Source organism: Pelophylax lessonae (assembly GCF_965119305.1).
Source record: "Pelophylax lessonae genome assembly, chromosome: 8".
In the NCBI taxonomy this organism is placed as follows: Eukaryota; Metazoa; Chordata; class Amphibia; order Anura; family Ranidae; genus Pelophylax; species Pelophylax lessonae.
The window spans coordinates 48,261,226-48,289,225 of NC_138775.1; positions in this window are offsets into that span (position 1 = coordinate 48,261,226).

The window sequence follows — 28,000 nt, forward strand, 5'->3', positions numbered from 1 at the left end:
GAAGCTCTGCTGACTTCCATCATCCAATCATGTGAATGCAAAAATTTGTTTTTTTTTTCCCTTCCATGTGATTGGATATTCTTTGCAAGTAACGCTTCATCCCATTTACTAAGCTCTGGAGCACTTGCACTTGCAAAGTGCACAGTCTGTTTGCCTTTAGTAAATTAACCCCGTAGTGTGTTCATTATCAACAGTACAGTGCACAATATATTCTGTAGTACAACCAGTGTTGGGGTAGTTACTCAAAAAATGTAATTAGTTACTAGTTACTTCTGTAAATTGTAATTAGATTACTTTACTAGTTACTGCATTTGAAAAGTAACTTCACTACTTATTACTTTACTTTCCTCTTTTTTAATTGACCGTGTAGAAGAAGATACATGACACTCTTTCTGCATAGAGTTTATTGTATAAACACAGGCTTTGGGAAACATGAGAACAAAACCTGAAAAAACAGAATAAAACATAAAGTGCAACAAAAAGTCATAAACTTCATCCCTCTCTATTCTTCGAAATAACGATTGTATCGCACGGCTTGGGTAATGCAGGAAAGCGCGTTCCTATAGCCTAGTAAAGTAGTGTAGTTACTTCCTATAGCCTAGTAAAGTAGTGTAGTTACCTCCTATAGCCTAGTAAAGTAGTGTAGTTACCTCCTATAGCCTAGTAAAGTAGTGTAGTTACTTCCTATAGCCTAGTAAAGTAGTGTAGTTACCTCCTATAGTCTAGTAAAGTAGTGTAGTTACTTCCTATAGCCTAGTAAAGTAGTGTAGTTACCAATATTAGTATTGTAACTAGTTACATTACTTCGTTACCAAAAAAAGTAATGTAGTTACTGTAATCAGTTACTTTGTAACTCGTTACCCCCAACACTGAGTACAACACTGTAGTTGTACAACCAATTTAAATATTTTATACCCTGTGTAATTATTACAATAAAAATAAACACAGTGTGAGTTTTTTTAATGAGCCCAATTGTGTTCCCTTGTTGTTATTACAGCTTGTTATGTTTAACAAGTTAAAAGTTCTCTGTATAAAATACTTACCCTGTTAATATTTCTGGCTGTTAAAGGCATTAAGTTTAAAATGTATTAAAAGTGGTGACAATTTTGCTTACTTTTTCTTTTTTTACTCCCTAGGATTTATTATTATTTTGTTGCCATTAATTAAATTGGTATTTGGTTCACCTTTTAATCCTAATTAGTGGCAATGTTTAATTGAATCACACATATCAACAATCACAGAAAACTGTGTACTAGGTTTTCTTTTACTTTGTTAAAATACGACTAACTGTCATCTATACTAACATTAATTGGACTGGTTGGGTACAACAACAAAATGATCTATATTATCTGAGTGTTCTATAATTATTCTGTTGGTATATATTTAAGGTACACTGCAGGGCAATACTGGCCTACCGGGATAACGTGAATTTCCAGGTAGGCCGGCAAGTTCCCCTGCCCTGGGGCGGGCTAATAGTCAATGGGACCTGTAAAAAAAAAATGGCTGTGGTGGGCCGGACATATGCACTGCGCATGCACCACCGCCGCTACTCGGGAAAGCCCATACATGCTCGGCTATTCTCGGGCAGATGCGCGGTGACGTTTGGCGCTAAGCGGCGCCATTTTTAAATGTAAGGCGCCCCACCAAAGGGTAAGTGAGACCCCTCCACAGCCATTGCATTTCCTCAGGATTCTGTACAGGTCAGTGAAGTTCCTCCACCCCAAACTTGCTCATCCATGTCTTTATGGACCTTGCTTTGTGCACTGGTCCAAATCTTTTGGTGGAGGGGGGATTATGGTGTGGGGTTGTCTTTCAGGGTTTGGGCTTGGCCCTTTAGTTTCTGTGAAGGGAACTCTTAAGGCGTCAGAATACCAAGACATGTTGGACAATTTCATGCTCCCAACTTTGAGGGAACAGTTTGGGGTTGCCCCTTTCTGTTCCAACTTGACTGCGCACCAGTGCACAAATCAAGGTCCATGAAGACATGGATGAGCGAGTTTGGGGTGGAGGAACTTGACTGGCCTGCACAGAGTCCTGATCTCAACCTGATAGAACACCTTTGGGAGGAATGCAGGCTAGGCCTTCTCATCCTAATCAGTGCCTGACTTCACAAATGCGCTCATGGAAGAATGGTCAAACATTCCCATAGACACACTCCTAAACCTTGTGGACAGCCTTCCCAGAAGAGTTGCATCTGTTATAGCTGCAGAGGGTGGGCCAACTCAACATTGATCCCTAACAACTAAGACTGGGATGCCATTAAAGTTCATGTGCATGAAGGCAGGTGTCCCAATACTTTTAGTAACATAGTGCATATCTAAAGCCAAAGGTTTTCTTTTTTTTTTCATTTTGGATTACGTAGGGGATGGTTACAACCTTTGACAGATTTTTCTTTGCTTTCTGGGCCGATTTCCCTTCACATCCTGTTGTGTGTAGGCAAAAGAAGGAGTGAAAGGAAAACTCTCCCAAGTGAGTGAAAACCCCCTAACAGGCAGTTGTCGTCACCAAAATAAATGGCATTATCCAGGGCAATTTATGAGATCAGTGGGCCTATGTGCAAGATAATAAGTTGGCCACTTTGCTCGATTAAAAAAAATAAAGAATGTGGTATGATTTTTTTCTTATTGTGTCAGGAGTGTTGTAAAAGACCTGGGGTGCCTTTGAGCACCTTTAGCAGAGCAGTAATGTGGTGCATGAAGTGCGTTGCGGCAAATTGTGGGTGGGGCCATACTGCATTAAAAGCGGGGGGGGGCTTAAATATAGGCATGGTTACAAAAAAAAAAACAAAAGCCTCTTTGTACTCCTAAAATATGCTGAAATTGTGGTCACGCCAGGCAGAGTCTCACAGACATATACAAACCTCAGCACAATCATTATTTTAAAAATGCGACACTGCCATTACATATGATTTTGTGTACACTGAAATAGAAAGAGAGCTAACACTATGGGGCTGATTTACTAAGGGCAACCACCATTTTCCTTTGGATTTTCCTGCACAGCTGCAAAGCTATCCACACATGATTGCATGATATTGTTGGCTGTGTGGCCTTTAAACGGTACCCGACCCTAGAGTTTGGCTGTTTGGATGGATGGAGCTTCAATGTGTTTACTTGGGCTGCTGTTGTTTTTTTGACATTTCCAGGGTCTTCTACCATTGATCGATTTCTCAAACTTTAAAGAGGTTGTAAACCCATATTTTTTTTTTTTCAACCTGAAAGAGAAACACATAATGAGCGTACATCGCATACTAGCTCATTATGAAAAACTTACCTTAGAACGAGCCCCCGCCGTGCCGCCTGCTTAGCTGTATGACGGGCGTCATGTTCAGTCGCCCGTCTTCCAGGATTGTGGCATCCGGCCATCTGATTGGATGGAGCTGTGGTGACATCACTCCCGCGCACGCGCGTGGGAGCCGACGGTCACGGCACGGGGCTCTGAAGGAACGGCACGAGCGGCCGTTCCTTCAGAGCGTATGCACCAGTGATGTTACTGACTGTGTGTAAGGTAAATATCTCCTAAACGGTACATGTTTAGGAGATATTTACAGTACCTATAGGTAAGTCTTATCATAGGCTTACCTATAGGTATAACTTGCAGAGGAGGGTTTACTTCCTCTTTAAAATATACCACATCAACCTAAGGTGCTGACCAGGGGTGGAGTGGTAATCATTGGTCTGGTAGGTGTTCCTAAAGGAGATGGTTTATTTTGATATACATTTTTACATTTTCCAGCATCAACTTATTTTGCTGCTCTTAACATTTAATTACACAATTCCTCAGTGCTGTATCTCTACTAAGGGACACTAAGCCAATATACTTTAATATCACTGGCAGGGGGAAGGAGGCAAATGTTCAATTGCCACCCATCCTGGTCCTCCCCTAGTACTGACTACACTTGGTTACATTTACTCTTCACTTCTGTGTTTTGACCTCTGGTACTTTATCCATAATTCTCATTTGACCCTGTTAGACAACCCACCAGATCAGGGTTTCTCAACCAGGGTTCCTCCTGAGTTTGCTAGGGGTTTCTTGAGCAATGGGCAATTTCTGCCTCTCAGATAAGTTTCCAATGGCACCATTGTTCCTTTTAGCTCTCTGTAATTCCCAATAATGACAAGAGTATGGAGCATCCTTCCCACTGGCTATCACACTAATGTCTCATGAGTTGTAGATTTTTAGCAGGGGTTCCCTGAGACCAGGAATTTATCTCAAGGGTTCCTCTGTGTTGAAAAGATTGAGAAAGGCTGCACTAGATACTCCTGTGACTTGGATGATGGCTAATCTGCTCAGGTTCCCCAAACTGCTGCGAAAATCCCCAAGGCTTCCAGAAAACAGACTATACACACTAAGCATACTAAGAAGGTGACTTCTAAAGTGAAAGAGGGTGCAGAAAGTGTTTTTAGACTTGAACTGGTTTCTGTTACATACAGTATTTATTGCTTTTAATTGATTAGGTGCATTCACCAAACATTTCTTAACTTGAGTAAGGGGCAGTGCCTGAAGCCTTAAAGTAGAAGTTCAGCCTGAAACTAAAATCTCTGAATCTTCTTTCAGCCACAAGCTAAGACTAACCTATCTAGCCCTGGAAAGCAAAAATCGCCATACATACCTTTTCTGAAGCTGCTTTGGTCCATTCAGCATCAGCGAAAGCTCTGTGCAGGAGACAGCCGACAACAGCTGTGAAATTGCCGTTGTCAAAAGAGTTATTATGGGGCTTCCTTTGTCGGCTGCCTCTCCTGCACCCACCTACACAGAGAAGCCGCCGCTGACAGCTCAGCATGGAACTGGACCGGGTGGCTTCAGAAAAAGTATGTATAGCAATTTTTACTTTACAGGGCTAGATAGGTTAGTCTTAGATTTTGGCTGCAAGTAGATTTAGAGATTTTAGTTTTTAGGCTGAACTTTCACTTTAAACATCAGTTTAACATTTTTTGAGATCATTCAACATTCATTGCAGATGCATTTGACCTGTATATGACCAGGGCTGACTGGAAACTTTCTAGTACAATCCAGAGGTCCATGGTGCAGCGACTCGGCCCCCCTCCCACTCTCCCTCTTCCTGGCCTCATTTTGACCCTCATTCAAAGCTAAAGCTCCACTCCAGGTATTCTCTAACCACCGGCCGAATCCAGGTTTCCGACCTGGCCAGCAGGGGGTTGTTAGGGGGGAGCTGGGACAACTAGGTTGGGGCTGGCTGGGGGAGAGTTTCCAGTGGGGCATGGAACTGGCCTCTGCTCAGACACAGTTTACACCATCCATGCTGGGGGGGGGGGGGGGTCTGTGCGCTGTCCTTGTCTTCATCCTGCACTTAGTAGGTCAGCAGCGGGAATTGTTTCTCCTTCTCTTCACCAGGAATAATTTAGACATGCATGTGGCAGAAGCGGTGAAGTTTTTTTACAGGGCATCAGAGTGGCCCAGGGAGCAATTCCCCCCCCCCCCCGCCCCCTGGCCCAGTCCTCCCCTGCATATGACCTACTTCAAGCCTTTTCTGAATGTCCAAAGACTTGTATGGGGAGAGAAGCAATTCTGACTCGAACAAAAGACCATTCAATCAGCCCCTTGGCCCTGGTTCACACTTGTCATGTGACTTGACAGTTCGAATTTGCAAGACAAGTCGCACCTTATTAGTGTCAATAAAACCATTGAGTTGCAGCAATTTTGAAAAAGGTTCCTGCACTATTTCTGCCGATTTCAGTGCGACTTGCATTGACATCTGTTAAATGAAGTCGCACAGATGTCAGCAGGCCGCACATGAAATTGCACTGCTAGTCGGCTTTGAAGGTGCGCTGAAGTAGCGTGACTTCAAAGCCACACTGGTGTGAACCAGGGCTAAATCATATATTCTAGCAAATTTACATTATTTTTAAGTGTTTAATAACCAAAGCAGTAAATTCCTTGAAGGAGATCCAATTCCCAGTTGTGTCAGTGTACATAAGTTATATAAGATGTGGAACTGTAAGTTTAAAGAAGGTGATTTATTCTTTAACCACACAACATTTATTGATTAAAAATTTCATCCCTAGATTTCTCAATGCTGGTGAATCATATTTTTTTTTCTACTGTCATTCTACAGCAATAGATAAAAGTTCTTATCACCTTGATGGCTATTGCTGTGATAGAGACATTTTGTAAACTCTTCATCCCTCGAGAAATTTGAGACTGCCTTAGCCTTGGACAGAAAGTTAAATCAAATTATTGTAAATGTCAAAGATGAAAGGCATTTATTATCAAAGTCTACCTGCCGCAAAGCTCAAGGTGTTTAGTGGAAGTAGTTCAAATGTAGAGTGGCAGGATTTTGATATGGAGAAATGACATTAGGGACTCTTTTATTTTCTTACATAGGGACTTGTTTTTCACAGAAGAGTGATTTTTGTTTCAGGGGTGTAAAAAATAATTTTAACCACTTCAGCTCTGGAAGGTTTTACCCCCTTAATGACCAGGCCATTTTTTGCGATTCGGCACTGCGTTGCTTTAACTGACAATTGCTCGGTCGTGCGACGCTGTACCCATATAAAATTGATGTCTTTTTTTTCCCACAAATAGAGCTTTCTTTTAGTGGTATTTGATTACCTCTGCGGCTTTTAGTTTTTGCGCTATAAACAAAAAAAGAGCGACAGTTTTGAAAAGAACAGAATATTTCTTACTTTCTGCTATAAAACATTCCCAATAAAAAATTTAAAAAATCAAATGTTTTTATCAGTTTACACCAATTTGTATTCTGCTACATATTTTTGGTAAAAAAAAATCCCAAAAAGCGTATTTTAATTGGTTTGTGCAAAAGTTATAGCGTTTACAAACTATTGGATAGATTTTTGGGCTTTTTTTTTTTTTTTTTTATTAGTATTGGCGACGATCAGCAATTTTTAGCAGGACTGCGACATTGCGGTGGACAAATTTGACACAGGGGGGACACTTTTTGGGGACCAGTGACACCAATACAGTGATCAGTGCTAAATAATATGCACTGTTACTGTACAAATGACACTGGCAGGGAAGGGGTTAATACTGTGGGTGATCAAGGGGTTAAGTATGAGCCTAATTGTGCTTACTAACTGTGGGGGGGGTGCTCTGTGAAAGGCACACAGAGATCGGTGTTTCAGCTTAGTGGAGACACGCAATCTCACTGTGTCTGTCTGACAGGAGAGCCGCCTGCTTTTTTTTACATAGGCAGGCAGGTCTCTTCTGTCAGTTTTGACCCGGATTACACAGGTGCGACCCGACTTTGCTGGGCGACCTGTGAAGTCGCGGTGCGCAGCTCGCACCGCGACCTTGGAGCGGCCGGCAAGGACTTCATATCATTGAAGTCAATGCAGGTCGCTCCAGGTCGCGCCAAAGTAGCTCAGGACCCTTTTTCTAAGTCGGAGCGACTTGTGTCGGTCCTATTAGAACGGGTCCTGTGCTAATCTATGGCAGGCGACCCGCGACGACTTGTCAGGCGACCTGGTCGCCTGACAAGTCCCCCCAGTGTGAACTGGCTCTAACCCGAAGATTGCGGGAGGCTATAAACAAAAAAAGTGAGACAATCTCGAATAAAAAAAAACAATGTTTTTTACTTACTGCTATAAAACATTCCCAATAAAAAAAAATTAAAAAATCACATTTGTTAATCAGTTTAGGCCAATTTGTATTCTGCTACATATTTTTGGTGAAAAAAAAATCCTTCTTTACTCTTTACACCCTTCCTTGTGAATTCAGCATAAACATCAACAAACAGTGCAAGCATGAAAAAGACATTTCTTGCTTTTGTCTTGCTTTTTAAATTATCCGAAAACCAAGAGGGTTGGCAATTAACCAGTCACATCTGTAATATGGTGATCACACATGTGCAAGAAATGATGGGTCCAGGGCAAATTTTAGAACCTGTAAAATAGGTGTCACACCGCCCATAAGCATCAGAATCCTAGTAATGACATGTCAAGTGCTGTCAGTATAACCAAGGGATGGTTTGATGTGGGGTCAGATCTATAATAATAGACTTCTCCAGGTTCTGCTCAGCTATGCTGCTTTTGTTTATAGAGGTGGACAGTCTGTCAGTCTGCATAGCGTTGGTCATCATAAATCAACTGCTTGCAAGCTGTTTTCCTTGATAAGCTAATTTTCCATTTTGTAATGCAGATGTGCTCTGTCTGTCCGACAATAACCTGCTTGAAAGTTCTGGAGGCATGCCAGTCACTAATTGTTCTTCTTTAAGCTCTTGGCTCTCTTTTAATTATTGTCATTCCAGGAAATCTGGCTCCTCTCTCATCATTACTTGTTACACTTCTAGGGAAATATTACAACAGCTTTCTATCTCCTTTCAAACCACTATAGTAGACATATTTTGAACTTTTAACTCATTCCTGCATATGAATGTACACACAGGTGTAATGTGAGGTGGCCCTTGTTTGTCACTCTGTGTCCCTAAAGCCCCGTACACACAATCAGATTATCGAACGATCTGTCGTCTGTTTTTTGTGGCATGCTAGTCTGATGTGGAAAGTGAAGAGGTTATTTTCATACGAATTTTCCCATACGACAGAATTCTACTTCAGAAGTGATGTCATGTGTTGGATTGCTTTGTATGTATAGCATAAGGAACAAACTATTCAGAGTAAGGGAATACAATAAGACACGTGGCCACTCACTAAAACTAGAGAAAAGGCGGTTTAACCTTAAAATGCGTAAGGGGTTCTTCACTGTAAGAGCAGTAAGGATGTGGAATTCTCTTCCACAAGCAGTCGTATCAGCAGGGAGCATTGATAGTTTCAAAAAACTATTAGATGGGCACCTTAGAGACCACAACATACAGGGGTATACAATGTACGGTTAACAGCAAACACACGCGCACATCATAGGTTGAACTGGATGGACTGATGTCTTTTTTCAACCTCACTAACTATGTAACTATGTGTTCTTTCGTCTCTGAGCATGCCTAGTCTTGCTCTTAAGATTTTTTTTCCGTCAAAATCTGTACTAATGAGACGAAAATCGGACGTTGTATTACGGGCGACAAAAATGATATAGCCTGCACATCAGGATTTTGTCAGCCGAAAAGTCGGAGTTGGCCGTCGAAAGCACCATACTAACAATCCGAAAATCGGCAGATCGGTCGTCAGACGAATTTTCCCTACAGATTTTCTTATGGTGTGTACGGGCCTTTAGCAAATCCCTGTCCACTGATAATAAACTCCACCCACCATGGTTGGGTCCATTCGTGCTCTACATTCATGATGGTTGTCCTTCATGTGCACAGGATGCAATGCATATAACATGATCCAGGGAATATCTTATTGCCTCTTGGGGGATCAGGAAGGAATTGTTTTCCCCCAGCTGGAGCAAATTGGATCATGCTTTATTGGGTTTTTTTTACCTTCCTTTGGATCAACTGTGGGTATAGAATTGTATATTCTTCTTTTTTTGGCATTTGGCACAAGTCTCTGTAATCTTAACCACTTAAGCCCCAGCCCTATTTCGGACACTTTTTGTTTAGTTAAAATCAGTATTTTTTCCTAGAAAACTACTTATAACCCCCAAACATTATATATACTGTATATATATTTAGCAAATAAAAATTTCAATGTCAGTCATTGCAAAATTTTTTGTCACGCGGTATTTGCGCAGCGGTTTTTAAAACGTAATTTTTTGGGAAAAAATTATGAAAAATCACATTTCACTGCATTTTAAAAATAATAAACAGTAAAGTTAGCCCATTTTTTTGTATATTGTGAAAGATGATGTCACACTGAGTAAATAGATACCCAACATATTACGGTTTAAAATGCGCACACCCGTGGAATGGCGACAAACTACGGTCAATAGAAATCTCAATAGGCGATGCTTTAAACATTTTTAACGGTTACCAGTTTAGAGTTAGAGTGTAGCTCTTTTTTTTTAATTATTGCTCACACTCTGGCGATCACGGCGATACCTCCCATGTGTGGTTTGAACAGTGATTTCATTTGCGGCTCGACTTCTGTATACGTTTTCTTTCGTATTTTATTTAAAAAAAAAAATCGGATCACTTTTATTGCTGTCACAAGCAATGTAAACATCCCTTGTGACACCAATATGCAGTGACAGGTTCTCTTTATGGAGGGATCGACCCCTCCACTACACTTTCATGTATGCAAAACGCTGAAAACTGCATTTTTGCATACAATGGTTTTTTAAATCTGCCGCCTTTTGCAGCAGAGTAACCCGAAAGTGACGTCATGGACGCTGCCTCCGGGTTACGTCATCGGAGACCCGATCAAAGCCGCTTCCGGCTTAGATCGGGACTCCATCCAGCTGGCGGACGCGTCGGCTGGGTGCTCGGGTCTCCCGGTGGGAAGGGAGACCCGGGCAAAGTCACAGAAGGCGGCGGGAGGGGGGGACGTCCCCTCCTGCTCACCTGGGTAACGATCGAGCGGCTCCCCTGCCGCATCGGTCGTTACCGACGGAAAGCCGACCGTCAGCTCTAAACCACAGTACCGGGATGGTGCCTCTAGCTAGAGGCATCATCCCGGGTATAACCCCACAAAGTCTGCCGACATACCCCCTACGTCACTTTGCGGTAAGTGGTTAATAAAGGTAACAGTGCATAAAATATTTACATTTTTGCAATTTTTAACCATTGAAGGTTTTTTGTTTGCTCAGTAAATAGTTAAAATGGACTCACCAGTCCTGCTGCAGGAAACTGCTATAAGCAAGTTTCCAATCTTCACTACTCACAGTGAGCATAGCCATAAAGACCTTCAAGGACAGGGTCCCCTATATCAGAGGGGCCACAACCTTGGACCTGTAGAGCACCCTGCACGGAGCACTTTTGGGGTCCGGTATTCCAATAGCCCGGAACCCAGGGTCCAGCGCCTAAAATGGACAGCATTACAGGCAAAACCTTGTATCTGCTTCCCAAGGCTCGGGTACCATCTTTTTAGTCCATTGACTGTTTTAGATGGATCCGATAGCTAACCCCTTAGATTCAGTGATCTTTGATTGGAGTATGATAGCATAATCTTCTTTCTTCTTCTTTGAAATATAACAAACATGTGGAACTCCTCTCCACAGCGACCTTCACCTTTTAGACACTGGTGAAAAAACTGAGGTACTTCCTGTTTGGGAGGGGTTATATAGGGGGTCATCAATTCTGATTGGTTGCCAGTGTCCATCACCTATAGGTGGCCTATATAACCCATATGTTATGATTTATGGCTCCGTGTCCCGTGATGTACCTCAAGAAATGGATTTTACAGGTAAGTATGAATTAAAAAATCAAATTTTCCCCCTTTTATTGGTTGAACTAGATGGACTAGAGGTCTTTTTTCAACCAGACAAAGTAACAATGTAACATTTGTGCATGCGTGGTGTGATGGCATAGACATTCGTAATGAGTCCAAGTCTTTGATTCTTGAAGGCATGGGTGGTTCCTGTGGATGGAATCCCTTTATGATAGAGTCCTTTTTAACCTTAAATCCGTATGTTGATGTGTATAATGTGTCCCTAGGGGCGTGATTCTAACTGTCAGGGGGCGTGGCTTGTGAAGTAATCACAGAGACATGTGATCATATATAGCAGGATCACATAGCCTCTGTGATCACTTCAGGGAGAATGACAGACGGCTGTGTTTACATCAGTCGTCTGTCCTTCTCTTTCTGCTGCGGGAGATCGCGAGTGGCCAGCGGCCATCGGAGCTGCCGGTCACACGCACTGGCTCCCCAGCTAACGAGCGGGGATGGAAGCGTAACATAACATCGCTTTGCCCAGAAGCGGCTGCCTACCGCAGTAGAACTGTGGCGGGCGGTGGTTATGTGGTTAAAAATAAAAACCACTGAGATGATCAAATACCTCCAAAGGAAAGCTCAATTTGTGGGAAAAAAGGACATCAATTTTGTATGGGTACAGCGTCGCACGACCCCCGCAATTGTCAGTTAAAAAAATGCAGTGCTCTATCCTATCGTAAAAAATGGCCTGGCCATTAAGGGTGTAAAACCTTCCGGGGCTGATGCGGTTAACCATGGAATAGGATACAAATTGAAATGTAGAACAGCTAAATAATCTAAAGTGGAAATCATGAGTTTGCACAGCGATTTTATGAGAAATATTGTGTATTTGACTCCTGCAGCTATGCCAAGATGTACTGTGAAATAGAAAGCAGTTACTGAACAGTGTACTAAGCTTGTAACTGTGAAGAGATAAACCCAGTGACAAACAGGTATTTACCGGGTCACTGAACTTACTGTACTTAAGAACCACTTTAACCAAGCAGAACAATCTTACACATGGCATTAAAGAGAACCTGGCTATTACTGAAAAGCTTTAGCAGTCATTTTAATTGGCCACAATGGGGCTATGCAAGCTATACAAAGACATGTATGTGATTTGTACTCAAAATAGCACTCAGAGACACTTAATAGATTCTCAGCCAGCATTCATTGAAAATGTTGTGCAAATAAAGGGATGTTTACATGGTTACATTTGTACCAAGCACGTTGAATTTTTTATACCTAGCCACTTTACACAAAATTATATATTTTAGAATATTTTCTTTTTTCCTTTGTATGGCCAGCCTCAGAATATAATTTAGTGTAATTTTGAAGTATCTACAAAGGAGATAGAGTGGAATGTATGGATTGGTGAGGGGTTGGAATCCCTATTAAGTTGACTCGTTGGGAAGATTCCCCCTCTCTGTTTGTCCTATTACCCATTGTCACAGAGATAGAAAGAGATAGGAAATCCAATATTTATCCCCAGTTATCACAAGAACAGGAATAGAGGGGAAATCTTCTAATGGGGACACTTGTTCCAGTGATAATGATGAGGAAATGCATCTTAACTTGGAGAGATTATCTCTTACTTCGTCTTTTGTCTACAGAAAAGGAAGTGAGGTGAAATCTACTAAATGCAATATATACAATAGAAGTTTCTATTTTCTAGATTTTTCACTTTATGTACAATACTAATACAAGTATATTGCATTTGTAGAAGAATATTTTTGCTCTGATCTTCCCCATCTCAGATTTTGAAACATGTCAGGATGTCTTAAAGCGGAGTTCCGGCCACATACAACTTTTTGAGATAAAAATACCCCCTTAATCCTAATCTATCTCAAATTACCCTAGCACTAAGGCCTCTTTCACACAGGCGTTCCGTATGTCCGTATATCACCCAGTGGGCGCCTGTCCACAGGGGGCGCAGGGGCGCCCCCCCCAAAAAAAGAAGAAAAAAAAAAGGATTTAAAAAAAAAATCAATTTTAGCCCACTAGGGGCGCCGGACCTAATGGTGGGTATGGGGGGGGTTTCCACCGCACATGTGTCGGGCAGAGGCGCCAATTGGCGGCCTTCTGGGGGTCATCGGGGCGCAGAGCAATGCACCCCGACACTCCCCACTTTACTGATGTCCTGGCTGTGATTGGTCCAGACTCCCGGGACCTGGTGACGTGACGCGTGGGGGCGCTGCACCGCCCCGGTGTCAAGTGATCACATTCCTGCCCGCCGGAGAGAGGAGAGCTGCCGCCGCACCAGCGTGGGGAGTCAGAGTGGTCGGGACTCAGAAGTTCGCAGTCTCGCAGTTGCAGAAGAAGCACTGCTGCAGGTCACCGTCCATCCGGTCCGTCCGTGAGTGTCAGTGAGGTAAGTTCGTGATGCCTCAGGGGGGGCCCGCCAACACACTGTCACTGACAGCTTTTAAAGGGGGCACGCTGATCTCTGCATTGGGGGCATCATGTATGCTGGTCACTACATTGGGGCACGCACGCTGATCTCTGCATTGGGGGCACCACGTATGCTGGTCACTACATTGGGGGCACGCACGCTGATCTCTGCATTGGGGGCACGTATGCTGGTCACTACATTGGGGGCACGCACACTGATCTCTGCATTGGGGGCACCACGTATGCTGGTCACTACATTGGGGGCACACACGCTAATCTCTGCATTGGGGGCATGTATGCTGGTCACTGCATTGGTGGCACGCATGCTGATCTTTGCATTGGGGGCATGTATGCTGGTCACTACATTGGGGGCACGCACGCTGATCTCTGCATTGGGGGCACCACGTATGCTGGTCACTACATTGGGGGCACGCACGCTGATCTCTGCATTGGGGGCACGAATGCTGGTCACTACATTGGGGGCATGCACGCTGATCTCTGCATTGGGGGCACGTATGCTGGTCACTACATTGGGGGCACGCACGCTGATCTCTGCATTGGGGGCATGTATACTGGTCACTACATTGAAAGGGGCATGTATGCTAGTCACTACATTGAAAGGGGGGTTGTATACTGGTCTCTGCATTGAAAGGAGGCATGTATACTGGTCACTGCATTGAAAGGGGGCATGTACGCTGGTCACTGCAAAGGGGGTCTGCACTGTGGGGTTTGTGCTAGGGGGACTGTACTGTTGGATTAGTGCTAGGGGGTCTGAACTGTAGGGTTTGTGCTAGGGGGTCTGTACTGTGGGATTAGTGCTAAGGGGTCTGTACTGTGGGCTTTGTGCTAGGGGGCCTGTACTGTTGGATTAGTGCTAGGGGGTCTGTACTGTAGGGTTTGTGCTAGGGGGTCTGTACTGTGGGATAAGTGCTAGGGGGTCTGTACTGTGGGGTTTGTGCTAGGGGGACTGTACTGTTGGATTAGTGCTAAGGGGTCTTAACTGTAGGGTTTGTGCTAGGGGGCCTGTACTGTGGGGTTTGTGCTAGGGGGTATGTACTGTGGGATTAGTGCTAGGGGGTCTGTACTGTTGGGTTTGTGCTAGGGGGCATGTACTGTGGGGTTTGTGCTAGGGGGTCTGTACTGTGGGATTAGTGCTAGGGGGTCTGTACTGTGGGGTTTGTGCTAGGGGGCCTGTACTGTGGGGTTTGTGCTAGGGGGTATGTACTGTGGGATTAGTGCTAGGGGGTCTGTACTGTTGGGTTTGTGCTAGGGGGCATGTACTGTGGGGTTTGTGCTAGGGGGTCTGTACTGTGGGATTAGTGCTAGGGGGTCTGTACTGTGGGGTTTGTGCTAGGGGGCCTGTACTGTGGGATTAGTGTTAGGGGGCCTGTACTGTGGGGTTTGTGCTAGGGGCCTGTACTGTGGGGTTGGTGCTAGGGGGCCTGTACTGTGGGGTTTGTGCTAGGGGGTCTGTACTGTTGGATTAGTGCTAGGGGGTCTGTACTGTGGGATTAGTGCTAGGGGGCCTGTACTGTGGGGTTTGTGCTAGGCGGCCTGTACTGTGGGGTTTTTGCTAGGGGGCCTGTACTGTGGGGTTTGTGCTAGGGGCATGTACTGTGGGGTTTGTGCTTGAGGGGCCTGTACTGTGGGGTTTGTGCTAGGGGGCCTGTACTGGGGGGTTTGTGCTTGAGGGGTTTGTGTGGCATTTGTGCATGAGGGTTTTGTGATGGGGGGGTCTGTACTGTGGGGTTTGTGCCACTCTAAGTCAGTGTATCCCATAGTAGGGTGTCTCTCACAGTATATCCCATAATAGGGCCCCTGTTCCCTATTATGGGATGTACTAGTATATATATATATATACTAGTACTGATGGACCCCTTAATATGTGATATATTGGGAGAATTTGTTCACGCAAGCAAAATACAGGGGACAAAATGGGTGGAGTATCTAAGGGGTGGGGCTTCTGAGAAATGGGAGGGGTCAAAATGGAAGGGCGGGGTCTTGCGCCCCACCATCTTAAAACTTCACCAGCCGCCACTGATATCACCCCATCCGTTTGGGGTGATATACGGACATAATGCATGCCAATGGGATTGCGGATGTCAGCGGATGACTATCCGCTGACATCCGATTTGCGTCCTTTCAGTTCTGTTCTGTTTTTTTGAATGGAACAGAACCCTATTTTTCTTCCATTTAAAAAAGGAAAGGACGCAAAATCGGATGTCAGCGGTGTCATCCGCTGACATCCGCAATCACATAGACATACATTATGTCCGTATATCATCCGCAAATGGATGGGATGATATGCGGACATACGAACAGGATGACACAAGTGTCACCCGTATCCGTAACAAAAAAAAAAAGAAAAGTGACTGAACGGAGGAAATAAACTGAGCGGCCATGTGAAAGAAGCCTAACCCCACATTACAGGTCATTACAGTAAAGAAATAAAAATAAATGCTCACCTTTAAAATTGATTGCAGAGCGTGGCCATCTCCGTTGTGGGCGTCTGAAGCTGCTGTGTCCCCCGCTGTGTCCTTCTTCCTGGAACTGACTACCCAGAATGCCAACCGCAATCTGGCACATGCGCTGTAGATTGCGATCGGCATTCTGAATAGCGGCCGGCCTTTCCCATATATAGTATATTTATATAGTATAGTATATTTGCATTAAAAAAAGGTAAGTGAAAAGAAAAAAAAATGTACATTATCCAATTCTTTTTCAGGTACTTTAGGGTAGGGTGGAACGCTTTAATAACTACGACTAGTTTGATCTCCTACTTTGTGAGACCAACTTTATGTTCTAGACCAGCCTTTTTCTACCAGGGTGCCCAGGCACCCTAGGGCACCTTGAAGTTTCTTCAGGGGTGCCTTTGCAAAATGCCTAAAAATTGCCCACAAACTGTATACAAGCCAGTATGTAGATGAAGCCTTCCTTTTAGTTACACAAAGCCACATGTTTTCATTGTGCACCAATACAACCGTCTAGCTGCCAGCATCCTAAGGACCAATGGCATCATCAGTTGATGAGGAGGATGCCAGTCTTAGAATCCTTGTTTGACCCTACCCCTCTCCATCAGCATTGGGTTCACATTCTGGTAATGGAGAAAAACTGTGGGACAAGAGAGTCAGTACCAGTTTTCAAGAGTGTTTGCTTTGGAAGAATAAATCCTCTTCAACCTTGGGTGTCCTACGTGTGTGGATGTTGCTGCTTTATGTAAAACTATTAGAATAGTTTTTTACATTTTAGAATGGCCTCGAGACTGTCCATAATTTTTAAAGGGCGCCTTGACTGAAAAAAAGGTTGAGAAACACTGTTCTAGACCACGAGCATATTTTCTTTTGTTTGGCATTGTCTATTTTGTTTTAACATTTGGGTGGAGCTATCCCCACTCTTTTACCCATGTGTAATTTAGAATACAAAAAATTGTTGATTTTTTATATACTGTCTACTTTTACTTTATTTACTTCTTTGGCTGGCCTATGCCCTAAAAATCCATGTGGGACCTGTTGTGCTTTTTGTATTGTATAATTTTAGGATGTGGCAATTGTGCTGCCATCATCCTTGACACCCACCTACTTGCAATTGTTTATATAATAGAAAAAAAATCAGAACTAAATTATATTTATCCTAAATGTAAAACCTAAAATTATTGTGTGCATGCACTCTTGCAAATCTGTGCTTTTGTGTTGGCTGCAATTTTTGTTGTCCATATACCATCCTGCAAAGTAAATTGCATTTACTTCCTCAGCATTTGTAGATAGTAATGACGTGAATACTGATCTCAGAAAAGTCCCAAATGATCAATATATCAGAACAGATGTTTCTTGTTACCCTGTGAGGTGGTTATTAGCTGGTGATATTTATATGGCTGGCACCACTTCCCTAGTATATATACTAAAGCCTAGTACACATGGGCCAAATATTTGGCAGCATCAGCCGGTTCAATAGAAACCGGCCGATATTCGGGTGTTCTGGAGTCGGTCTGACAGAAGCTGGCTTCTATCGAAGGGGCATGACTGAAAAATGCCTACCGATCGGCTCCCGAATTCCGATCAGCACTCTCAGCCAATGGCTAAAAGGGCTGATTGGAATGATCTGGTGGGGGGTTTGTCCTCCTGTCAGAACACAATAGCGATAGTTAGTACCATGGCTCTTCCTGTGCTGTCAGTTTTTTTCTGTTCAGCCCTGCTGGGTTGAACAAAAATAAAACTACTAGTGTGTACGAGGCTTAAGGGGTTATCTAATTAACTGCTCATTTAGGACTATTATGAGAATTGGGCTTTGCAAATTTGAAACTCTATGTGACCCCCTACATGGCCTTGGGGGCTCACACCAATATCTGGGTGCAGTGATCAATGTTTTTGGGTCCGCCTGTTTGTTTATTCTTTTTTGTCATTTATGGGTTTCTTCCTGGCTTTATGGTGACAAAATGGAATGTGCATATACTCACTGACATTTTATTTATAATCCCATGGAACTAGAGCATATCAATGACCCGATCTTGAGGAAGCTGTAATTTGACCGCAAAATGTGTCAAGTTATGGGTCTTAACTCTTAACAAATCTACTATGGTTACTATGCATAGCTGCACCAGATTCTGTGTGCATCACTTTTAGTAAAACCTCCCCAATGGATTCTTACCAGATTTCTTGACCCTAATGAGTGTGGGTTAAATAAAGTTCGGTTCAAAAACCCATATATGTCCTGTCTTCGTTCCCACTGTCTCCACAACAAAAAAAACAAAAAGGCCAATATAGTGTAGTATATTCAAACCTTTCAATCACTTTCAATAATAAATCAATAATTCATTTTGCTCACATATTTCAGTGATTTCATGCCAAACTTCAACCCAGTGTTGTTTCCTTAACTCCCCCAATTCCATATACTTTTACTAGATACAACAATTCTTCCGATCATATATCAATTATCCTCACTCCTTTAGTTTTTTCCATGTCTTCAATTCTTGTGAAAATATTTATATATATAAAAAAAAAACTTGATAATGTAATATTGTATATTCTAACAAAAACGCAAATCATCATAAAAGTGCTCATATTAACTTTGTGAATATCAGTGCAAATCATAAATCCCCTGTGTTATACAGTCAAATTCCATATGCTGAATAACCTTACCAAACATAATGCCTACACATCCAAGGTCTAAATAAATGAGCATACAGAAGGTAGGTTCAGACACGGTCTGTTAGATAGTATAATCAATGTGCCAAAGTAACTTAGAAAAGAGTTCTGTACCACTAGACTGGAAATAACTCATAATTCAGCAAAGTCAGCAATAAACAGTGTATAAAAGCATTAATCTCAATATAAATGTAATTATAACTTGTTTAAATTGCACCCCAGGAAAATGGCTAGGATATAGTGCAATGTCCCCTGAGAGGTACCTCTTAGCACACAAACTAGTTAAAGTGGATTTCCACCCATTTTTAATAACTTAGATTACATAGATGTATGTAATCCCCTTTAAAACAACTTTTACCAATGGAAACTTTTTTTTTTTGCTAGTAAACACCTTATTTTCTTGTTTATTCATCCTCTCCTCAATTACGGGTCTGATATGAGCTGTGCTGTATGTATTGTATTGAGGCCGTACTCTGCCCCGCCTCCTCTCAGTGAGCGGGGACTGAAAGCATTATATCCTCACTGAGCTCACTGAAAGGAGGCGGGGTGGAGGCGGGGCAGAGTACGACCTCAATACAATACATGCAGTACAGCTCACTGAGAGGAGGCGGGGTGGAGGCGGGGCAAAGTATGGCCTCAGTACATACAGTACAGCTCAGCTCCTGTATGATAATGCAAGATTTCATGCCATGGAACACATCCCAGCACCCCCTGCGAACCGCTGAATGACGTAATCGCCGATCGGACCCGGAAGTGAGGAGAGGATGAATAAACAAGAAAATAAGGTATTTACTAGCAAAAAAAAGTTTCCATTGGTAAAAGTCCTTTTAAAGGGGATTACATACATCTAAAGTTACTAAAATGGGTGGAACTCCACTTTAAAGGTCTATGTGTAACAGCTCTAAAGGGGCAGTCCTTAGTCCTAACTGTTCAGCCAGCTAACATTGGGTCCTAGTTGTAACGTTGGTGCACATGAGTTCAGTCCCAGTCTCACCTGCAGGCAGAACATAAGGCCATTAGAGGGCTATATGGTAATTTCCTAAAGGGCTCAGTCTCTCTAGCAGAAGATATTAACTCCCTGTAGCAGCTCACCAATCCCAACAATATTGCAGCTCACCCCCCAGTCACACACAGCAATTAGTGCACTCTCTACTTTGCACCCAGGTGACTCTGTCTGTCAGAATCCCCAAACTCAGCACTTTGGATCCCGCTCAGGTCATCAATATGCAGGAGTGATGGTGCACATTGGACAGTGATGTGCATTCTCTGATCCCTCTCATGGCAAGAGGAAGTTATCTCCTGTACAGTCAAGGAAAATTAAGCTCTTTCATCTCCTCTCGGCAATCTCCCTCTGGAGAGTATAGTTCAAAAGCTTTTGATCACCACAGCAGAGTCTCTCCTCCAGACTATAGTTCCCACAGTGCATTGCTGCCTGATTCAGTCTATTGTATTTTGTGAAATAATCTTGCATATATGTTGGTGTAATTGGTCATTGCTCACAGTGTGGTTCCATTTGAAGTAAACACATGCTGATTTCAGATGATTAGATCGAGAGGTTCTTCGTGGTGTCTAGCAATTGTTTCCCACTGTGATATACTGTAGCTAAGACAAGCAAAGCTAGTAAACAAAGCTAGTAAACAAAATTAATAAATACAAACTCCATATATCCCCTAGTTTTTAGACGCTATAACTTTTGCACAAACCAATCAATATACGCTTATTGGAATTTTTTTTACCAAAAATATGTAGCAGAATACATATTGGCATAAATTCATGAAGACATTTTTTTTTTTTTTACATTTTTTTATTAGATGTGTCTTATAGCAGAAAGTAAAAATGTTTCTTTTTTTTTTTTTTTCAAAATGATCTATCTTTTTTTTGTTTATAGTGCAAAAAATAAGGTGATCAAACACCACCGAAAGAAAGCTCTATTTGTTGGAAAAATCCTGATCCTTCGATTTCTCAAAATAAGGATGTCCTGCAGGTCATGCTGATAAGGCTGTCCATGGAGCAAATTTCATCTGGTTCATCAGAAATGGTTTGGTGAATTTTGTGTGAAATTTACACTTATAAACAAAATACTCTCCAAAAAGGTGCAGGAATCTGAGCACTGCCAAAAGGGGAAGTGTACCAATGAAAAAAAAAAAAAAGATAAAACATATACCATGCAGTAGGTAGAGAGTCTTTAATGTGGCTTTAAGGACAACATTGAAAATACACATATTTTTTAAATAACATGCTTGGGGATTTCTTAAAGCGGTATACAGCATTGTGAAAAGGTGAGATTTTCCCGACAGCATACTCTTAGCTGTGTAATTATTTTTTTTTCTTGGCAGATAGAAATGATGTAGTTCACTGTGGCTTTCCTTGTTCTTGCAGATGCAAAACTGGCCTGCTGCTGGCCAATTTCTATCAAGCAGAATCAAAAGACCCCAGATTATAGGCAGTGTAAAATTGGCCAGCAGTGGGACATTTTTAATGAGGGAGACTTGGTTAAAAACTATTAGTGAAAGAAAACAAACAGGAGCTGTGCTACATGAATTAAGAGACCGCAGATGATATAATAATGTAAAATTGGCCAGCAGCAGGACGATTTTAAATAGCAAGGCTAGGCCAAAATTTACTAGAGACAAAGGGCACAGACTAAGACTTTCCGATAACAATAAGGATACTGGAGAGAATATAGCATTAAAAAATTGGCCAGCAGCAGGACATTTTTATTTATGGATAATAGGCCCGAAAGGTGCATGCCTAACATTTATTTTGTTTATAGGGAGATGTGGTGAATGTAAGTGATATATTTTCAGGTGGTTTAAGTGTAAACTATTCTTTTAATTTTTAAATGATGCTGCCGTGTGCTTACCGTGTGCTGTGAACAAAAGGCACATAAAGGACATGGGGACAGTATCAAGTTAATGTTCCACTTTAAAGTATCACTGAAGGAAAAACGTGTTGTTTAATTTTGGATAGACTGCAGAGGGATTAGAAAGCTTGTCAGTTTTCATGGCTGTCTGTGCCCCCATGAGGGAGATTCACCCTCTCTAATATTCCTATTTACCATTATCATTGAAAGTGAAAGTAAAAGAAAATCCCAAATTTTGGGTTGTCCCCAGAAAAGTAATAGAGGACAAATCTTCCAATGGGGACATTAATTATGGTGACCCTGGGGGTCCCCAAGGGATTCCCTTAATTTTAAGGGATTTCCTCTGATTTCCTGTTTGGCTACGGGACAGGAAGTGAAGGGAAATTTCCACAATGGGACAGAGATGGCGAAAAAAAATCTGATAGGGGTTATAACCCTCCCTTACTCTATCCAAATGAAATAAAACATGTTTGCACATAGTTAGTTCTTTTTTAAGTACTCCAAACTTAAAAAAAAAAATCTCGAAAGAAAAGCAGCAAAAAAGAGTTTGCAATGAATGAGACAGCAACTAAAAGTGACTGCTGACCTCAAATCCATCACAAAATAAACTGAAAGGAAAAAAAGCCCCCAATAATAAGAACAAAACCAACAACAAACGGGGTTGATTGCCCGAAGAGCTAGCACAGAGAATTCAAGTACAGTTTCCTAACCGACTCTTATTTTTCCTTATGATTTCCTTATAGCAGCTTCCACTTTTATGACAGTATGACTGCTCTTCTTAATAGTAATGGGGTCTACCTATCCAAAATATTCCTTTTTTGTTTTTTGTTTTTTGTTTTTAACCCTTTTTTGACCACTTGCTGACCTCCCGCCGCATTTATACTGGGCCAGGCTGGCTCGGCTGCGCAAATCGCTGTACCTGTACGGCGATCCAGGGGAATCAATACATAGCCCCTGTATTCCTCCTATTTAGGATCTTAGGTCTCTGTGTTGATTCCACAAGCCCATCCCCCCACAGTTAGAAAACACCCCCTAGGCATACATTTAACCCTTTGATCGCCCCTAATTTAACCCCTGTCCCCTCCAGTGTCATTATTACAGTAACAGTGCATATTTTTAGTACTGATTACTGTAGCAATGTCACTGGCCCCCCCAAAAATGTAAGTTAGGGGTGCGATCTGTCCACCGCAATGTCGCAATCCCGCTAAAAATCACAGATCGCTGCCATTACTAGTAGAAAATAAATAAAAATGACATAAATCTTTTCCCTAGTTTGTAGACATGATAACTTTTGCGCAAACCAATAAAAAATATGATTATTTGGATTTTATTTACCAAAAATATGTAGCAGAGTACAAATTGGCCTAAAATAATGAACAAATTAGATTTTTACATTTTTATTTTTTTGGGAATGTTTTATAGCAGAAAGTGAAAAATATTGTTTATTTTTTTTTCAAAATTGTCGCTCTTTTTTTGTTTATAGCGCAAAAAATAAAAATTGCAGAGGTGACCAAATACCACCAAAAGAAAGCTCTATTTGTGGGAAAAAAAGGACATCAATTTTATTTGGGTACATCATCGCAGAACCATGCAATTGCCCATTAAAACGATGCAGTGCCGAATCGCAAAAAATGGCCTGGTCATTAAGGGGATTAAATGAATATTTATGTAAATATGTGTTTGCAAGTTTACCTCAAATTCATTTTTATGATTTTTTTTTCTACTTTTTAAATTCTGGATGCATTATTCTTTCATGATTCATCTTCATACTTACTCAATATAGCTTTTGTTCTGATAAACAATAATTTTCATGTAAAATCTATTCACAGAGCTACTTAATAGACTTACATTGGGAAAAAGGGAGCGTTAAGTGCTGAGCACAAAATTCCTAAGCATTCAGCTTGCAGAGGGGAAATGATTTAAACCTGTTACTAAAATCTTAATAAATACAGAGGTCTCAGTTATGTGCATTTTGCAAATATATGTAGAAGCCACGGGCCAAGGCAAGCAATTTTGCTAAATGCAGTTTTATTTCTATGCACAGGAGTATTAGCCTTGTGATACCAATAATAAATGGATTGTTTGGCTGTCTTGCCAATCCAGTATTTTTACTTCTGTAGTCATCAACAGTTATACACGAGGATCCATATGCATCAAATATTAAGGCTGCCTATGCTGACCTCTCCTTTTGAAAATACCAGATCTCCCAAACCAACATGATAGCCCAAAGGCTTCAGAGCTTTCCAAGTTATACACTCTGAATTGCATACTTGCTAGTCAGTCACTCAAAGTATGCAAGCCATAGACAGCCAGGTATCTGACATTTCTAAAAGGAGTCCAGCAATAACTTCCCTTTTATTCAGGGGAGGGCTGGGCCAGGGGGCAGGGGGGCAATTGCCCCCTGGGCCACTCTGATGTCCTGTTAAAAGGTTGCACCCCTTTTGCCACAGACATGCCTAAAGGATTCCTGGTGGAGAGAAGTAAAAGGTCCCTGCCACTGACCTACTGAGTGTGGGTTGAAGACAAGGACAGAGCACAGGCCTCCTTCCACAGCATGGATGGTGTAAACTGTGTATGAGCAGAGGCCAGTTCCATGCCCCACTGGAGACTCTCCTCCCCTGGCCAGCCCCAATAAAGCTGTCCCAGCTCCCTCCAACTGCCCCCGGCTGGCCAGGTTGGGAATCCAGATTCAGCCGGTGAGTAGAGAGTACCTGGAGCAGGGCTTCAGCCTGGAATGGGGGGTCAGGAGGAGGACGGGAAGAGGGAGAGTGGGAGGAGGGCTGAGTCACTGCACCATGGGCCTCTGATTTGTACTTGCCCCCTGGGCCAAAAGTTTTCCAGTCTGCCCCTGTTATTATAGATTAGGTTTCCTTTAGTTAAACCCCCTGTACCCTGAATGGCTAAAACTGTTGATCTCCCCACCAGTGCTGGGACAAGGTCACCTAGAGCCCAGGGTGAACATGTCAAACTGCGCCCCCCCCCCCCCCCAAGATGTATGAGCATTATATGTCAGCAACCTCCCCCCCACCAAAAAAAAAAAAACTGCATGATTATCTCCTAATCATAAATCCCCCCTTCTCCCAGTACAAATCGCCCCCCTGCTGAAAAAATCTACAAATCTCTGCCCCTTCCATCACCCAAATCCCCAAAGCTTATTTTTCTCCAAATTACCCTCCTAGCACAAATATCCCCCCACCCCCCCTCCTGGGACAGACACCCCCCCCCCCCCAATCATCCCTACTAGCACAAATCAAGGCAACAACAAGAGAAGGGTGCACAGACCTAGTGCATTACCACTAAAAGGAGGTCCGGAGAGGGCATAGGGGCCTGGGAGGCAAGACAAAGAAGCTGGATAGGAGAGATGGCAGGGCAGTATATAGGGGAACCAAATCACTGCAGCCACTGAATGCCTGTGGGAGGGAGAGGAGGAGCATTCAGTGGCTGCAGAAAGAACATGGAGGGAATCGGCTCCTTCTCCAGCCACTCCTTCTATCTGGGTATACAGGGGGGCCTCACAGGCCCACAGAAGGATGGGGATGGGTGATAATTACAACCCCTGGGACCCCTGTACTTGTGCCCCTGATGTGAACCAGGAGTTCATGATTTTTATGCAAACATTTGCTAGAAGTATAAGTGTAAAGCAGTGTGTGTAGAGGTTTAAAGTGGTTGTAAACTGCTGGTAGTAACAATAAATAAATAATAAAATCCTGCAAGGCAATATCATAATGTGTTACTATGCATTGTATACTAGCACATTATGTGAGACTTACCTTAAAATGAAGAACTCCAGCGCCACAATGTCAGTGCTGAGGCGTCTGACATCTTCAACCCCAGTCTTCCTTCTGGGTTCACGGCCTCCAGCTACATGAGAGGCCAGGGGCACGATGACGTCACTCCTGTGCATGCAACCAGACTTTCAGAGCGCATTCACTGATGATGTCATCGGCTGTATGCATTCTGAAAAACTCCTAAACTGTTCAAGTTTAGGAGATATTCACAGTACCTACAGATAATCCTTATTATAGGCTTACCTGTAGATACAGAAATACACAATAATAATAGGCGCTTTGTCACATATTTAACCAGAGTCCATAGGAAAAAAGTCATAAATGGCAGAGGGGAAGAAAAAGTCCATCATATAGGGCAGCCATCCAGAAACCAAAGCCAGGGATTCCACAGGGCTAAAACAAAGAAAGACAGAGGCACCTCTAAGTGTAGACTTTATATGACAAGTTTAATGAATAAAATTATACACTCACATCTGAAAGCATATATTCATGCCCATAAAACAAGGTTCCGATGTGGGGAAGTGAACATCATTCAGTCCTAGACATCCATCCTGCTGGAGCTGAGATCCCCTCGCCGTTGCTGGCAATTACGAAACCAGGAAGTAGGCTCGGTATAGCTGCTGAGAGCGAGGCTTGGTCGATAGTCGGACAAGGATGACGTCATCTGCATGCGACGCATTTCCGAGCATGCGTGCTGTCTGGGGGAGGGCAGTCGCGCTCCTTCTTCACGGCAAGAGAATCTTACCTGTAGATACAAGTGATGTAACAGAGTTTACAACCACTTTAATTCAGAATTTTATGGTTCTTACCTGCCATAGATGTGAGCAGTACGAACTCTATAGGGTTAATTTACTAAAAACAAATAGGCGGTTGCACTCTGCAAGTGCAGTTGCTCCAGAGTTTAGTAAATCAGCTAAAGATTCACTTTGCAAAGAATACCCAATCACATGCAAGGAAAAAAAAAAACTGCATTTTTGCTTGCACATTATTGGATGATGGAAGTCAGCAGAGCTTCTGCTCATTTACTAAGCTCTGGAGCAACTACACTTGCAGAGTGCAACTTCACTTTGCAAAGTCCACGGTCTATTTGCCTTTAGTAAATCATCCTCATTTGCCTCATTTACTAAGCTCTGGCGAAACTGCCCTTGCAGAGTGCAACTGCACTTTGCAAAGTGCACAGTTTATTTGCATTTAGTAAATCAACCCCTATGTGACAACTAGAGGGATTCTAGAATTTCCCCTTCCCCAATTCTATGTGTTTTATGAACTTCCTGAAGATGCCTCAGTAGACACTGGAAGGGCACTTGGGAGGAACTTATCCATAATGTTAGGAAAAGTCAAGCCCTGATAACAAATTGAAAAGTGGATGGAGAGGGGCACAGAGGAGGCTTTTCTGGCCACTAAAGATTTTATGGTTTCTGATCTCAGACATGAATTTCATCTTATAACCACTTTCCAACTACCAGCAGTACATATACTGTGGCAGGTCGGCTCTGTCCCACAAAACAATGTAACTGTACATCCCTTCACGGGACCACGAGTGGGGGCGTGCCAATTTGCCAAGAAGGAAGCTGATCTGCGGGTCTGTCGGCCGCAACTTCCACCGGGCACCCGCGATCACTCCCCATGGAGACTGAATGGTGGTCTGCTGTTAAACACGGTAAACCGCTGTTCTGTCAGTAATGAACACAGGGCTCCTGTGTTCCTCCTATTTAGGAGCACAGGTCTCTGTGTTCATTCCATAAGTCCATCCCCCACACAGTTAGAAAGCACCCCCTAGTGACACATTTAACTCTTTGATCGCCCCTGGTGTTAACCCCTTCCCTACCAGTGTCATTAGTACAGTAACAGTGCATATTTTTAGCAGTGATTACTCTAGTAATGTCCCTGGCCCCCCTAAAAGTGTCATAAATGTAAATTAGGTGTTCGATCTGTCCACCACAATGTCATAGTCCCACTAAAAACCACCATTACTAGTAAAAAAATAAATTAATTTAAAAAAATTACATAAATCTTTCCCCTAGTTTGTAGATGCGATAACTTTTGCGCAAACCAATTAATATACTCTTATTGAGATTTTTTTTTTTTTACCAAAAATATGTAGCAGAATTCAAATTAGCCTAAAATGATGAAAAAATTGATTTTTATTTATTTATTTATTTTTTATTGGGAATGTTATATAGCAAAAAGTAAAAAATATTGTTTTTTTGTTTTTCAGAATTTTTTGTTTATAGCGCAAAAAAATTAAAATTGCAGAGGTGACCAAATACCACCAAAAGAAAGCTCTACTTGTGGAGAAAAGAGGACATCCATTTTTTGGGGGATACAGTGTCGCACGACCGCGCAATTGTCAGTTAAATTAACGCAGTGCCAAATCACAAAAAATGGCCTGTCATTAAGGGGGAAAACCTTCCAGTTCAGAAGTGGTTAAACATTAAAAAAGTACACGTTCATATTTTTTATTTTTTTTTTTATTAATAGTTGCCTGGATTTAATTGTATTTTTATTATCTTCTTGGCGTCCAGCTTAAAAGAACATTATAGGTTTTTCCAGCTGTAATCTTTGACTCCAGAAACATTTTTCATAATATATGTTTACAAT